At 38.2% G+C, this 12,587-nt stretch overlaps 1 long non-coding RNA gene and 1 pseudogene across 1 annotated transcript; one reads left to right on the forward strand and one right to left on the reverse strand.

Moving 5' to 3' along the window:
* Positions 1 to 3,690: 3,690 nt before the first annotated feature.
* Positions 3,691 to 4,679, forward strand: LOC126588294 (uncharacterized). Its single transcript, XR_007611401.1, has 3 exons — positions 3,691 to 3,895; positions 3,987 to 4,138; positions 4,597 to 4,679. It is a non-coding gene; the product is annotated as an uncharacterized LOC126588294 (long non-coding RNA).
* Positions 4,680 to 4,711: 32 nt separating this feature from the next.
* Positions 4,712 to 12,040, reverse strand: LOC126588281 (protein transport protein sec24-like; annotated as a pseudogene).
* Positions 12,041 to 12,587: the final 547 nt, after the last annotated feature.

Genomic DNA, 12,587 nt, shown 5'->3' on the forward strand with positions numbered 1-12,587 from the left:
AACTGTGGTTTTTCAGGATATCACCACCAAGAAGACGATTGGTGAAGGTTTTTTCTTAAATGGCCTCTACTACCTTTCTAAGCATGTCCAAATTCCCAAGGTTTTCTAAGTCACTTCAAGCCTGGTTCAAGAACAACAACTTTGGCACCAACGACTTGCACATTCTTCTGATAAAGTTCTATCTTTTTTGTTTCCAAACGTGTGCAAAGTTACAAGTTCCTGTGATGTTTGTCACTTCTTTAAGTCCACTAGATTACCTTTCACTTCCTCCTTGTTTAGGGCTAGTAATCATTTTGAAATCGTGCATTCCGATGTTTGGGGACCAGTCCTAGAGTCTTTTGAAGGATACAAATATTTTGTAACTTTTGTGGATGATTTCACAAGGATCACTTGGTTGTATCTTTTGAAATTTAAAAGTGAAGTGTTGGAAGTTTTTCAAGATTTTCATATACTTGTAAACACACAATTTTCTTCAAACATTCATGTCTTACGATCAGATAATGGCTCCGAATATATGTCCCATAACATGTCTCACTATCTAAGCACACATGGTATATTACATCAAACTAGTTGTGTTGGAACACCTCAACAAAACGGGGTAGCAAAAAGGAAGAATAAAGTTCTACTTGAAAAAACTAGAGCTCTTATGTTTCACTCGAATGTGCCTAAAAATTTTTGGTCACAAGGTGTTCTTACTACTGCATATCTCATCAATAGATTGCCTAGTAAGATATTGAACTTTAAATCACCTTATGAGGTCTTGAAAGACAGACAGATCAATCTATCCCATTTGAGAGTTTTTGGATGTACATGCTTCGTTCACATACAAGCACCAAATCATGACAAACTAGATCCAAGGGCTGCCAAATGTGTTTTCCTAGGCTATTCATCCACTCAAAAGGGTTACGAATGCTACAATCCAACAACTAGGAAAATAGTTGTTTCAAGAGATGTGAAATTTGAAGAAACCATGCCTTACTTCACTCAACCTCTGAACTATTCTAGAGAGGGGGATAATTTGCTTGATTTGTTCCCAATACCATATCCAAGTGAAGAGGATACAACAGATATTTCAAGGGAACATGTATTGAATGAGGTTGATTCTCGCAACCTGCAGAATTCTCCACCTGTGGTCCTTGAAGAACCTATCTCATCATAACCCTCAAGTAGTCCTTCCAACCAAGAAATTGCTCAATTGCCAGCAACTCAATCTCCTATAGTTTGTCAAAATCCTCCCCGTGAGAGGAAACTTCCATCCAAGTTACATGATTTTGTAACATACAATGCTAGGTATCCCTTGACTTCTGTTATTAATTACAGCAAAGTTTCATCCTCCTTTGCTGCGTTCCTCAGTGCAATTACTGAAACCTATGAACCACAAAGCTTTCAAGAAGCTAATCTACACAGTGAGTAGAGAGCTGCTATAGCAGAAGAGCTTCAAGCTCTTCATGAAAACAATACCTGGACTATAGTGAAACTTCCCAAAGGAAAGAAGGCTGTGGGAAGTCGTTGGGTATACAAGACCAAGTTCCATTCAGATGGCATGATTGAAAGGAACAAGGCTCGTTTGGTTGCTCGAGGATTTACTTAAACCTATGAAGTGGATTACATGGAGACATTTGCTCCCGTGGCAAAGATGAACACTGTGAAGGGGCTGTTATCTGTTGCCATTAACAATGCATGGCCTCTTTTTCAAATGGATGTTAAAAATACTTTTCTGCATGGTGAGCTTGAAGAAGAAGTTTTCATGAAACTGCCTCTAGGTCATCATCAACCAAACAATCCAGAAATGGTGTGCAAACTTCATAAATCCATTTACAGTCTCAAGCAAAGTCCACGTGCATGGTATGCCAAGCTCAGTCATGTTCTAGAAAGAGTTGGTTTATGTCGGAGCAATGCTGATTCTTCCTTATTTGTGCGTTCAAGCACATCGGGTAAACTTGTAGTGCTTATTTACGTTGGTGATCTCATTGTGACAGGTGATAATATGTCAGAGATTAGTGCTCTTAAACAATATCTCAATCACAAGTTTGCTATCAAAGATCTCGGCATTCTTAAATATTTTCTAGGGATCGAGATGGCACACTCTCACAAGGGTTGTTTTCTAAATCAGCGCAAGTATGTTATTGATCTTCTTCGTGAAGCCAACATGACAGATTGTAAACCTGCTCGCACACCTTTGAATAGTAAGCTGCAATCTCACAGTGATCTCATTCCCAATATAGAGTACTATCAGAGATTGGTCGGCAAATTCATTTATCTAACTATTACTCGCCCTGATATAGCATATGCCGTGAGTCTTGTTAGCCAGTTTATGCATGCTCCAAGCATGGATCACATGAAGATTGTTCATTGTGTGCTTCAATATCTGAAGGGCTCCATTGATAGAGGGATTCTCATGTGCAACAATAATCACACTCATATCTCAGGATATATAGATGCAGATTGGGCGGGGAACGCTCTCGATCACAAGTCTATCACTGGTTTATGCACCTTCGTAGGAGGTAACCTAGTCACCTAGAAGAGCAAGAAACAAAGCGTGGTTGCGCGCTCTAGTGCAGAAGCAGAATACCGTGCTATGGCTTCGACTGCTTGTGAACTTATTTGGCTCAAAAATATGTTATTGGACTTAGGGTTTCCTCATCAGCAACCTATGTCTCTCTACTTTGATAATCAAGCTGCGATGCACATAACATCAAATCTTGTCTTCCATGAGCGAACTAAACACATTGAAGTTGACCGCCACTATGTTCGAAATCAAGTGCAGTCCAAGGTGATTGATACACACTTATTTGTAGTCATGATCAACTTGCAGATATCTTCACAAAAGGATTACCGTTTGCTATTTTTCATCACCTCTTGTCCAAGCTTGGATCAATCGACCCGTTTGATCCAGCTTGAGGGGAAGTATTGGAAGAAGATCTAGTCTAGTTATTTGTCACTTACCCTAGCTGGTAGGTAGCATGGGTGTATGCATGGGGTGCTATCTAACAACTTGAGTATGGCTGTCATTCTCACTAATTCAAGGGATTGCTGACCTTGCTTTAGTTGTTAGTCTAGTTGCTGCCCTTGCTTTAGTTGTTAGGCATAAATTAAAGAAGGAAGATTGTTTTTTGTTCCTTGTTTTTCTCTTCTTCCCACGCTCATATATATGAGCTATCTTTGTACTTTGTTTCTTCATAATAATAAAAAATACACCTTCAAATTTCAATAGAAACGAACCATCAGAGCTGAGAGTTTCGACCGATTCCCAAATCCAACTAGATCAAAAGGTCCCTAATTCTGGTGATGAAGCATTATTTCCAATACATATGGCTGAAATAGTGAAAGAAAAAAAAAAAACAAAACTTTTACTTGAGTGTTGTGCTGATGTTCCAAATAAATTCTGGGAACGTGAACGACATTTCGTGAAGCTTCCATACAAGGAGAGATGGAAAATGCCCCATCAGACTGCATCACATCTTGGCAATGCGCAATGATAAAGAAGTATGCAAACAATAGATCAAATCCTTGTTAAAATTAGGATTGATCAGACCATCCTAGTTTCCTTGGGCACGTCCAGCCTTCTATGTCAAAAAACATTAGAACAAGTCCGGGAAAAATAAAGAGATTGGTTTTCAATTACAGAAAATGGAATGATTGCCTCCAAGACATATGGTATCCAATCCCTCTAAGAGATCATCTGTTGAAGACTAAAACGTTGTTCTCGAGTGTTCTTAGTCACAAACGGAGAAATTCCAAGGTAATCCAGTGTCCTCGAAATCCCTGCATCATCAAAACATCCCTCATCAGAATCTGCACTCGCTTTAGCTCCGTTGGATGGCATCTTCTCCTCCAGCGCGTCCCTCCTTTCTCCTTCTCCGTTATACAGCGTCTCATCCTCTCCTTCTCCTGGGTATTTTTTTCATCTCTATTTTTCCTCAAATCTGACTTTTTTATTTTTTATATATATCGGGTTTTTTTTCGTTTTTGAACGATTCTCATAGGTTTTTGAGGTTTAGCTGAATATGGGGAAATCGAGAGCTGCTGCTCCCTAAAAAGCTGATGCGAAGTGAGCTTTCGTTTTCGTTCTCCGTTTTGCTCTCCTTTTTTATTGTACAGCACGAAACAGCCAAGGACCATCAATCTCTTCCCCAAGGTTCAGTAATTTGTTTGTGTGCTTGCATTTTCTGATTGCTTTATGAGGAAAGATGAGAAAATTTTAAAGCAGGGGTTTGTTTTGGAATTAGGATTTTAGTTTGTTTATATAATCTTTGATGCAAAAGTTCAAAGGGGTATGTTTTATTAATTGAAAGATAGCGAACAAAATGGAAATTTTGGGGTGAGTTCGTTGTGTTTTGGTTTAGTCTTTCGGGAACGTGGTGGGGTTACTTCAAAATTGAAATTGAATGGTAGTTTATTGGTATAAATTACGTTACTCTTAGTAATTTTTCGGTTGTTTTTTACAATGCCTTTTTTTTGTTGTTGCTTAACTTAATAAAGATCGAGGCTTTGAATTGAGAGTAAGCTTAATTATTCTTGTGTTAATTCTGTTTGGTGCATTTATGGTCTTTGTGGCTAACAGAACTCCATCGCCTTTGATTTGTCCGCCCCCAGGGTCCCATTGGCAATTGCTTGCCTCTATCTGTGGAGTACATGTTGTGCAAGATGTGTACTTGCACGACAAATCTCCAGGATGTTCACCACAATTGCATACGTGGCAGCATGAACATGAAGTTTAAAATGTTGAGCTCTTCCATGCCTGCTACTATCTTTTACAAAAACTATTAGTAAATGTGATTTCTGTGTAATTTGCACCTCGCAGGTTGCTCTTGAATAAAAAAGGATTAGATGCCGTTGCTACAGTTGATTCGACCCGCAGGATTCAAACTCTCAACGTCCATCTCCACACAAGTTTAAACGAGCAGTCAGCTCTGATTTAATCACCCCTTCAAAATGTACAATTTGCACCCTGTTTTCTGTACCTTGTGATTGAATTCAGATGCCAGACTTGATGTATTCTAACACACGCTCTGTAAGATCATCAAGAAAGGAAACAAAACCCATAACCCTCGTTATACCATTCCCGTCAACGTCCTGTTCCTCAATAAGATAGTTCTCAAAAGTTGTGGCGTCGTCCTGCCCTCCTCTGATAAATATGAGCTTGGGGGTGATGCATCTCTCTTGCTTCAATTTGTTGATCACAGTCCGCAGCAAACCTAATAGATATTATGTCAGAAGGGAAGCACTGCCAGATTCTTTCAAATTTAATGACCATATATATGCTTAGGAAGTTTCTAGAACTGACTTATAACTTACAATCATGAGGTGGAGGAAACGGAAGTGAAGGATCTGCCGTAGTAGAACACAATCAGAGCCGTAAATGCATCAAGGAAAAATATAGGACTACCACTGGTAATCAGTGCTGCACGACTCAGTGAAGGGAGTGGGTATGCTTGTTTGTCTGGAGTAGAATAGGAGGTCAGCACAGGATACACGGCACGATGAAGTGAACTTGGTTCCAGAGCGCTGCACAAAGTTTCCAGAAAAGAAAATTGTAAAGTTTATGCTTCGTTGTAGTAAAATATATGTACTGCAGGAAGAATTTCAATCTTCTTGAGCACAAAAATACATAAGAAAGGGTGGGGAATCAAATATAAAAAACAACTTTTGTTTGTTTTTAGACAACATACGTTGTCCTGTCACACAATATAGCAATAAGAATATGATGATGCATAAGATGCAAAAAGAAAACTACGTTCCATAATCTTATAGTTTGAAGTTTGAACCCATCAACAAAATCCCAGAAAACATTTTTGTGTGCATCGCATACCTGAAAAGACACTGCAGGTAGATTCGGTAGTCTGGATGAACACCTTCTTCATGAAAACAGAGCATAGGATTTCAAAGCAATGCGAAAACCAAGCAGGGTAAAGACTGCAGTTCTGGACATTGTGTGAATGCAATATCAATCTGAGCAGTTGCTGCACTTCCATTCTTGTACTGAATTAGTTTATAAGCTTCATTGTATTGAGCTGTTAGGATCACAAGCCAATCATGAAGCAATATTCTGCCTTCCTGAACTCCTTGCTCCAAAGGGGCTAGTATAACCTATAGAACAAAAAACAACAGTTGTGTTGGTGAGAAATTCTAAGTGAAATGAATAAAGATTTTTTTGAACTTTGAGTACTTTCTAGACGTATCAACAATAACGCTAGAGTCCTATTCCACAACATGCACAAATTTTTTGAACGGAGAGTTATTCTATTCACCCAAATATTTATCTTTTTCTTCATTGACAATTCTATTAACCATAAAGTTTACAAGAGCAGTAAGTTTATCGAAATTAACAACAAATTGGAGCAAAGGTTAAGTAACTGAACCCAACATCAAGTTAATTCACACCAAGCAGTAATATTTTAGTAATCAAAATAAAAGACAATCTAAAGAACACAAGGAACAGAACTGGAGGAGTATACCTTGTGAACAAGCAGTGACAGGATCACTTCAGGATCAACACTGTCATAGAGTTCATTCATATTTTGGGCAACTCCACATTGGAGTGTTCGGATCCTTAGTCGTCGTTTAAGGGAATACTTGCCTCTACAAAAACATTAGCAGGCTCAGCCAAAAGTAGTTATTAAATGTTAGAATTTAAAAAGTGATCATAATTGCAATAGTGGTGGTGGCAACACCACACAGAGGCAAACATTATGGACGGGAGAAAATAATTTTTTAGAAGGGGCTCAGTCGCTGAAACTTGGCATCAATCAGATGCAAAGCATAAGAGAAGTAACTTCTAACTTCTATAAGCATACTCAGGTAAAATAACAGTTTGACACCATATTCAATATAAGTATAGACAAAATGCAACAAAATGTTGATTTATAAAATATGTTAAAAGGAGAATTAAAGAAGCAACTGAGGTGGTAGGATGATTACAAAACATAGGCTGTCTGTAAAACTAACCATGCCTACTTGAGGAAACAGATGTTGAATCGGAGAGCTCCTCAGGAGGGAGTACAACAGTGTATTGAAATGCAATCTGTATAATAGGAGACTCTGATCCATGTCTGCAAAATACAACAGTGTACCCAGGACTGGATTAAAATGCACATATCACACAATGATAGGGATTGAAATCCGTAAATGATAACTTGCAGTAATATTCTGGTCAAGAATTAAAAGCTACAACAGCAACAGATGATTGGTAAAATTCATTGTATTTGAAAGAAGTAGCATTCACTCTTCTATATATGATTAAGCTGATTTGCGTGGAAGATTGGCAAGCTCATTGGTAATTAATCTTTCACTGGAAATAACCGGAAGAGAATTAGTTTCTTTGGGTATCTTTATCGACACAGCAAATTTTTTCTAGACACCCATTTCCAGATTTTAAATAATGTATTAACTCATTACACTTAAAATTTACTTTTCATTCACTAAAAGTTACAAGAAAACTAAACCATAAAAAATCAAAAGGAAGAGGGAGTAAAGACGGCCAGCTTCGGAAGAGAGAATGGAGGAGGGAGCATGGCAGGCCGAGGGAGGAGGAGGAAGGGGGAGGGGGCAGCAAAAGAGAGGGGGAGGGTGCATAGCAGGAGGAGGAGGAGAGGGGGAGCACAGCAGAAGCAGCATGAGGGAGGAGATCCCTTCCTCTCTTTTGATCACAAAAAAGAAAAAAGGTCATTTATTGAAATTCCTTTAGAAATTATTTCATTGGCTATATAATTTATGGATTTTAAGTCAACTGAGCAGAGCAGCGGCAGGAGGAAAGAATCCTCTTCCCCAATCTTATTTATTAAAATTTCTCGAAAAATATTTCATTTGGTGGTAATGAAATATTGAAGTTTTATAGAGCAAATTTTTGGGCGCCCATAGTGTGTCCTTTTTGTAATTACTTCATGGTCTCTCAAAACTAGTTGATTATAACCACCAGATAAAATCTTGCATACTTGACATAGTAACTAACAAGGATCTTTAACTAAACAACTTTTTGAGGTACAGAGCTGGAAAGTTGGCATACAAAGGACTGATCAATTAGTAAAATTTCCCCCTACAAATGATGGAGATGGGGTGTGGTTTGGGGAAACACATGTTTCAGAGATCTTTTAAGGTAAGCTGACAAAGAAACTAAAGGATCATGCTAAAACTTTAGTAAAAAGAAAATAGCAACTAGAAAAGGAAGAGAAAGTATGAGTTTCAAGTTAGGGATTTCAATATTATTATAATTAGCCATAAATAAGCACCTGAGAATCCTTGGTATCTCCAAACTCAAAGTCATATAAAGCTATCAAAATTCATTTGTGTTTAGCCAAAAAAAAGATGCCCTGATGGCCATCTGAGGAAAATACTTACTTTGCAAATCCCTTCGTATCTTCAAATTCAAAGTCATAAGCATATGTAGCATAAGAATCACAACAGATAATGTGTTGAACATTCTCATACTGTGGATCTGGAAAGAAATGACCATACTGCAAAATAAACAAAGGATATAGAATAAGAAAATGATAAAATTGTAACTCTAAAATGAAACAACAAAACACTCACAGAGTGGCCGGTCTTGAATTCAGATGAGGTCCTCAACCTCAGTACACAACCAAAAGCATAGGGCCGACTTAGCATTCGGTACCTGAAAATAATGCATACGACAATCAGCATACCCTAAAAATTTGAACAACCAAAACACCCATCTCATATCAGTACTCTCTAAAATATTTAAGAATTCATGAAATCTAAATTGCTTCACATTTATTTTATGGATGAAGAAAGCCACTGTATTAAATGTACTGGTAGAACATGTTTACTTATATAAAATATAAACATGAGTTGTCCATCAAATTATTCATAATATTAAGAGCCTAATGTGTCATCTTCAATTTTCATAATCATACACACAGACATGTATGCAAGTCAAAATAATACAGTATTTTCTGAGGTATACTCACATGTCCTGAGGAAGAGTTGAATCATCGGTATTCAAATATAAATACAATGAGCCTCCACTGTCTACACTTAGAAACTTCAAAGATGCCAAATCTGTATACTCATTTGTAACAGCAAAATGTCTATGCAAACACCTGCTTGAACAGCGACAGCAGCCTGTAAAATATGTCAATGTTTGCATTTCCAAAATAAATCCCCAGCATATAATAACAATGATACGGAAGATTAAACTACCAGATCTTTGTAGAACGGTGTCTGCTCAGGAAGCAATGCATGATCCGCATCCTCTCCCTTACTAGCATATTGTTCACCGTACCGTCTTGTATCTAGTTACCCAGCTCCATAATCAGGAGGACCTGACAAAAATGCAAAAACTCTACCTGCAGTTACATTCAAAGGAGATAACAACATACGTCACTAATTTAAATCATCTGATGAAATGAAGAAGATTTGAAACACTACTGATGTATGGAAGAGCATTGTGCTACCAAATAAATATACAGTTTATTAGCTTTCACATTCATCCCCTCACCTAATGCAAATGTACTTCCAAATTCTGACCCAAGGTAGTTCAAAAGCCCTTCCATTGCCACCCCAAAACCTCGCCTACCCATCAAAACACCATCAATTCCTTGACCAGCTGCTGTAGTTCTCTCCCATGAAGTTGCTGGCCTACGCGTTTCAAGTGCAGATCCAATACGGTCCTTACAAGTTTCCACCTGTGACAAAGTTGCTGAATTTAGCTCACACAAAAATTATATATACCACAGCTCCACAACTGTGAATTTCGGTGCAGATACATATACATATATACATATATATATATATATATATATATATATATATATATATATATTGCACAAAAAGAAGATAAAAGTCAAAACACTGTGGCTGACTTACTGGAGCCAAAAACTGTAACAAAGGCATGACATCTTCAAGCTCAAATGGTAGGTTGCCCTCTGTTTCCGGTGGAATGAAAACATTCTTCACAACTGGTATAGGTCCTTGAACATCATACAACCCTAATTTGTGGCTAAAGGTAGCAAGACCGAACAGAGAACCGGGCCCAAGAGCTGTAAAAAGAAAATTGAATGTGAGAGTTTAGCTGTCAAGTACAGCATCATTAAGAAATGAAACAAACAAAACCATTTTCAAGTAACAAGTATCAACCAACCTTCCAAAGAGGCCAGCAATGCACTTTTAGTAAGTTCCAAAAATTCTTCTGAAGCTGAAATAAAATCCACAAAAGACAAATGTCACTGATCTGATGATACTATAACCAATTTAAAAAGGAGAAAATGCACAGATTAAGAAACGTAAATGATACATGGCTAGAAGATCTTTCTCATATCTTAACTCTTTTAACTAGATTTTTCGGCTTTGATTAAAAGAACTAAAAGCCAAGTGAACAACACATTTGATTACATATGATACATCTAACTATTTCCCATACAAGGCTGGAGTCCAAGGGTTTCCACCTCCTCTCTGTAGCCCAATAAAAAACATTGAAACTATCAACACCAACCACAATGTCAATATAGCCGACAATATGCTTAAATTTCCACTCCAGGTGCTACAATGCTTAAAGAATTAAATTAATGTTCCTTGTCAAGTTCCAAATGTTCGCCTTCAAATATAAGTGTTTTTTAATCATCTATATTAAAGCTAACCCCGAGAATGTTTTTCTTAGGTGGCAAGCATGGAAGAATGATGAAAACAAACACAAGTAAAACCCTCAAATCTCAAAGATTCAAGTAAGAATTAAGTTCTCCAAAGTTCATACGTATAGCCTTGGCAATATAGTCATTTGAGTCTTTCAAATAATACCCTCCAAAATAAGCATTTTGAAATACATATTTGTTTTAACTTGACACCCTCACCGGTCTCCAAACCCAGAAAAACAGAAGCCGAATAAGTAACTAGCAGAAACCTGAACATCGTTTTTTAAATTCATGAAAAGGTAATCGCATTCGTATGAATATCTTTCAGCTCTAGTGACATATATACCAATGAGATTAAGCTTCAAATCTATATCCTAAAACACATACCCCCAAACTAAACCGACACATCAAACATTACGAAAAATTACAGGATCAACACAGCAGAGAAATGAGTTCGACAGAACCTAAATGGATATCAATTCTCATCGTCATCATCAACAACACACAGCCCAACGACATGACTAGAAATCATCAACCTTATTTCGAAGACAATTACGCCAAATTATACATATGAATGGCCATTATCCAATATGATCAACTGCAATCAGCCAATAAAAACATTACAACTTCCACCAAGTGACATCAAATTTGAAGCACCAAACTTACAGGAGAAATCAATGGCCGCAACATAAACCGGGCGAGGTTGCATTGCTTCATCTGACTCTTCTGCTGCACAATAGGAGAACAAGAAAAAGCACAAATACAAATTAGCACTGAAATATTCGAAAATCGAAGCGCATTTTCTCGGCAAACAAACAGAAAGAGAAATCATATTAGCACTGAAAAATTGGAAAATTATAAGTTCATTTTCTCGGCAACCAAACAAAAAGAGAAATCGGACGAAGGTGTGGGCAAATGACCAACCAGGAAGCTCCAGATCTACGAACGAGGACATCGTCTCGGGGCAAGACTCAGGGTGGGAGTATCGAGCAATGGCCTGAGACGAAAGCCCTTGAGGGTTTCCGCACAGGGCACAGTTCCACGACCACTGATCCAGCTCGCAGTAAGTGTTGAAATACGCCCAGCAGTTCTCACACCTCGGCAGCAGCTGGCCGTCCGATCCGTACGCCGGCGAACCGCTCTCGTCTTTGGTCGCGAACAGCGTCACCGAAACGCCCCATGGGATGCCTGAGCTTTCGTGGGTTCGGGCGTCGATTGGGAACCGCGAGACGGAGGCTCGAACTGCCATACAGAGAGCGGGCTGCGGTGTTTTTCGGTTTTTTTTATTTTTAATTTTATTTTTCGGATTTTCTCGGGAAACAAACGGCAGATGAGAAGTAGGATGGGTGCAGGTTAAGATCCTGGGAGGGTGCGCATGTTAGTGGACTGTTGGTTGTGCCACTTCAAAATTCTGAGTTGGCCAGGCCTAGCTTACAGTATTTGTGGGATTCTACAGATCTGGCACTCCGTTGTCCTGTGTTAATGATGCTAACGCATAAAAATATTATATCGCATGCACAAAAAATCAAAGTCACAACGTATTCAAACAATGTACCTCACTTTTCACTAAATGAGATAACTAATTAAGATAGATAGAAGCACATTTTGATATGCATGATTCATGATACCTCTCATTTAAAACTAGCTTAATCATGAAGCTTGACATCTTCTTTACATATTCATATTTAGAACATATAGTGCTAGCATAAATCAACCGTCTTTAATCTTGATGAAATTATACCTACAAAACCATTAAATACCTTTGGCCAAAGAACAAAGCCAGCACTCAAGAAGTGAGAGGTTTGACCAATGAATCTCTAATGTCTAAGTCAGTTAAGAGAAAGAGTTTAGGGCTTGATTGCATAGCAAAAGTTTACCATAATTTGGTGGAGAATGGGGTATTTATAGGGAGATGTAGTCGGCCATGAGTAAAGGGAACTTGCCTACATGGCGCACAGGCCGAGTAACTGATGAGCTAACTACGTCATTCGGTTGATGCGG

Source organism: Malus sylvestris, chromosome 11, assembly GCF_916048215.2.
Source record: "Malus sylvestris chromosome 11, drMalSylv7.2, whole genome shotgun sequence".
NCBI lineage: Eukaryota > Viridiplantae > Streptophyta > Magnoliopsida > Rosales > Rosaceae > Malus > Malus sylvestris.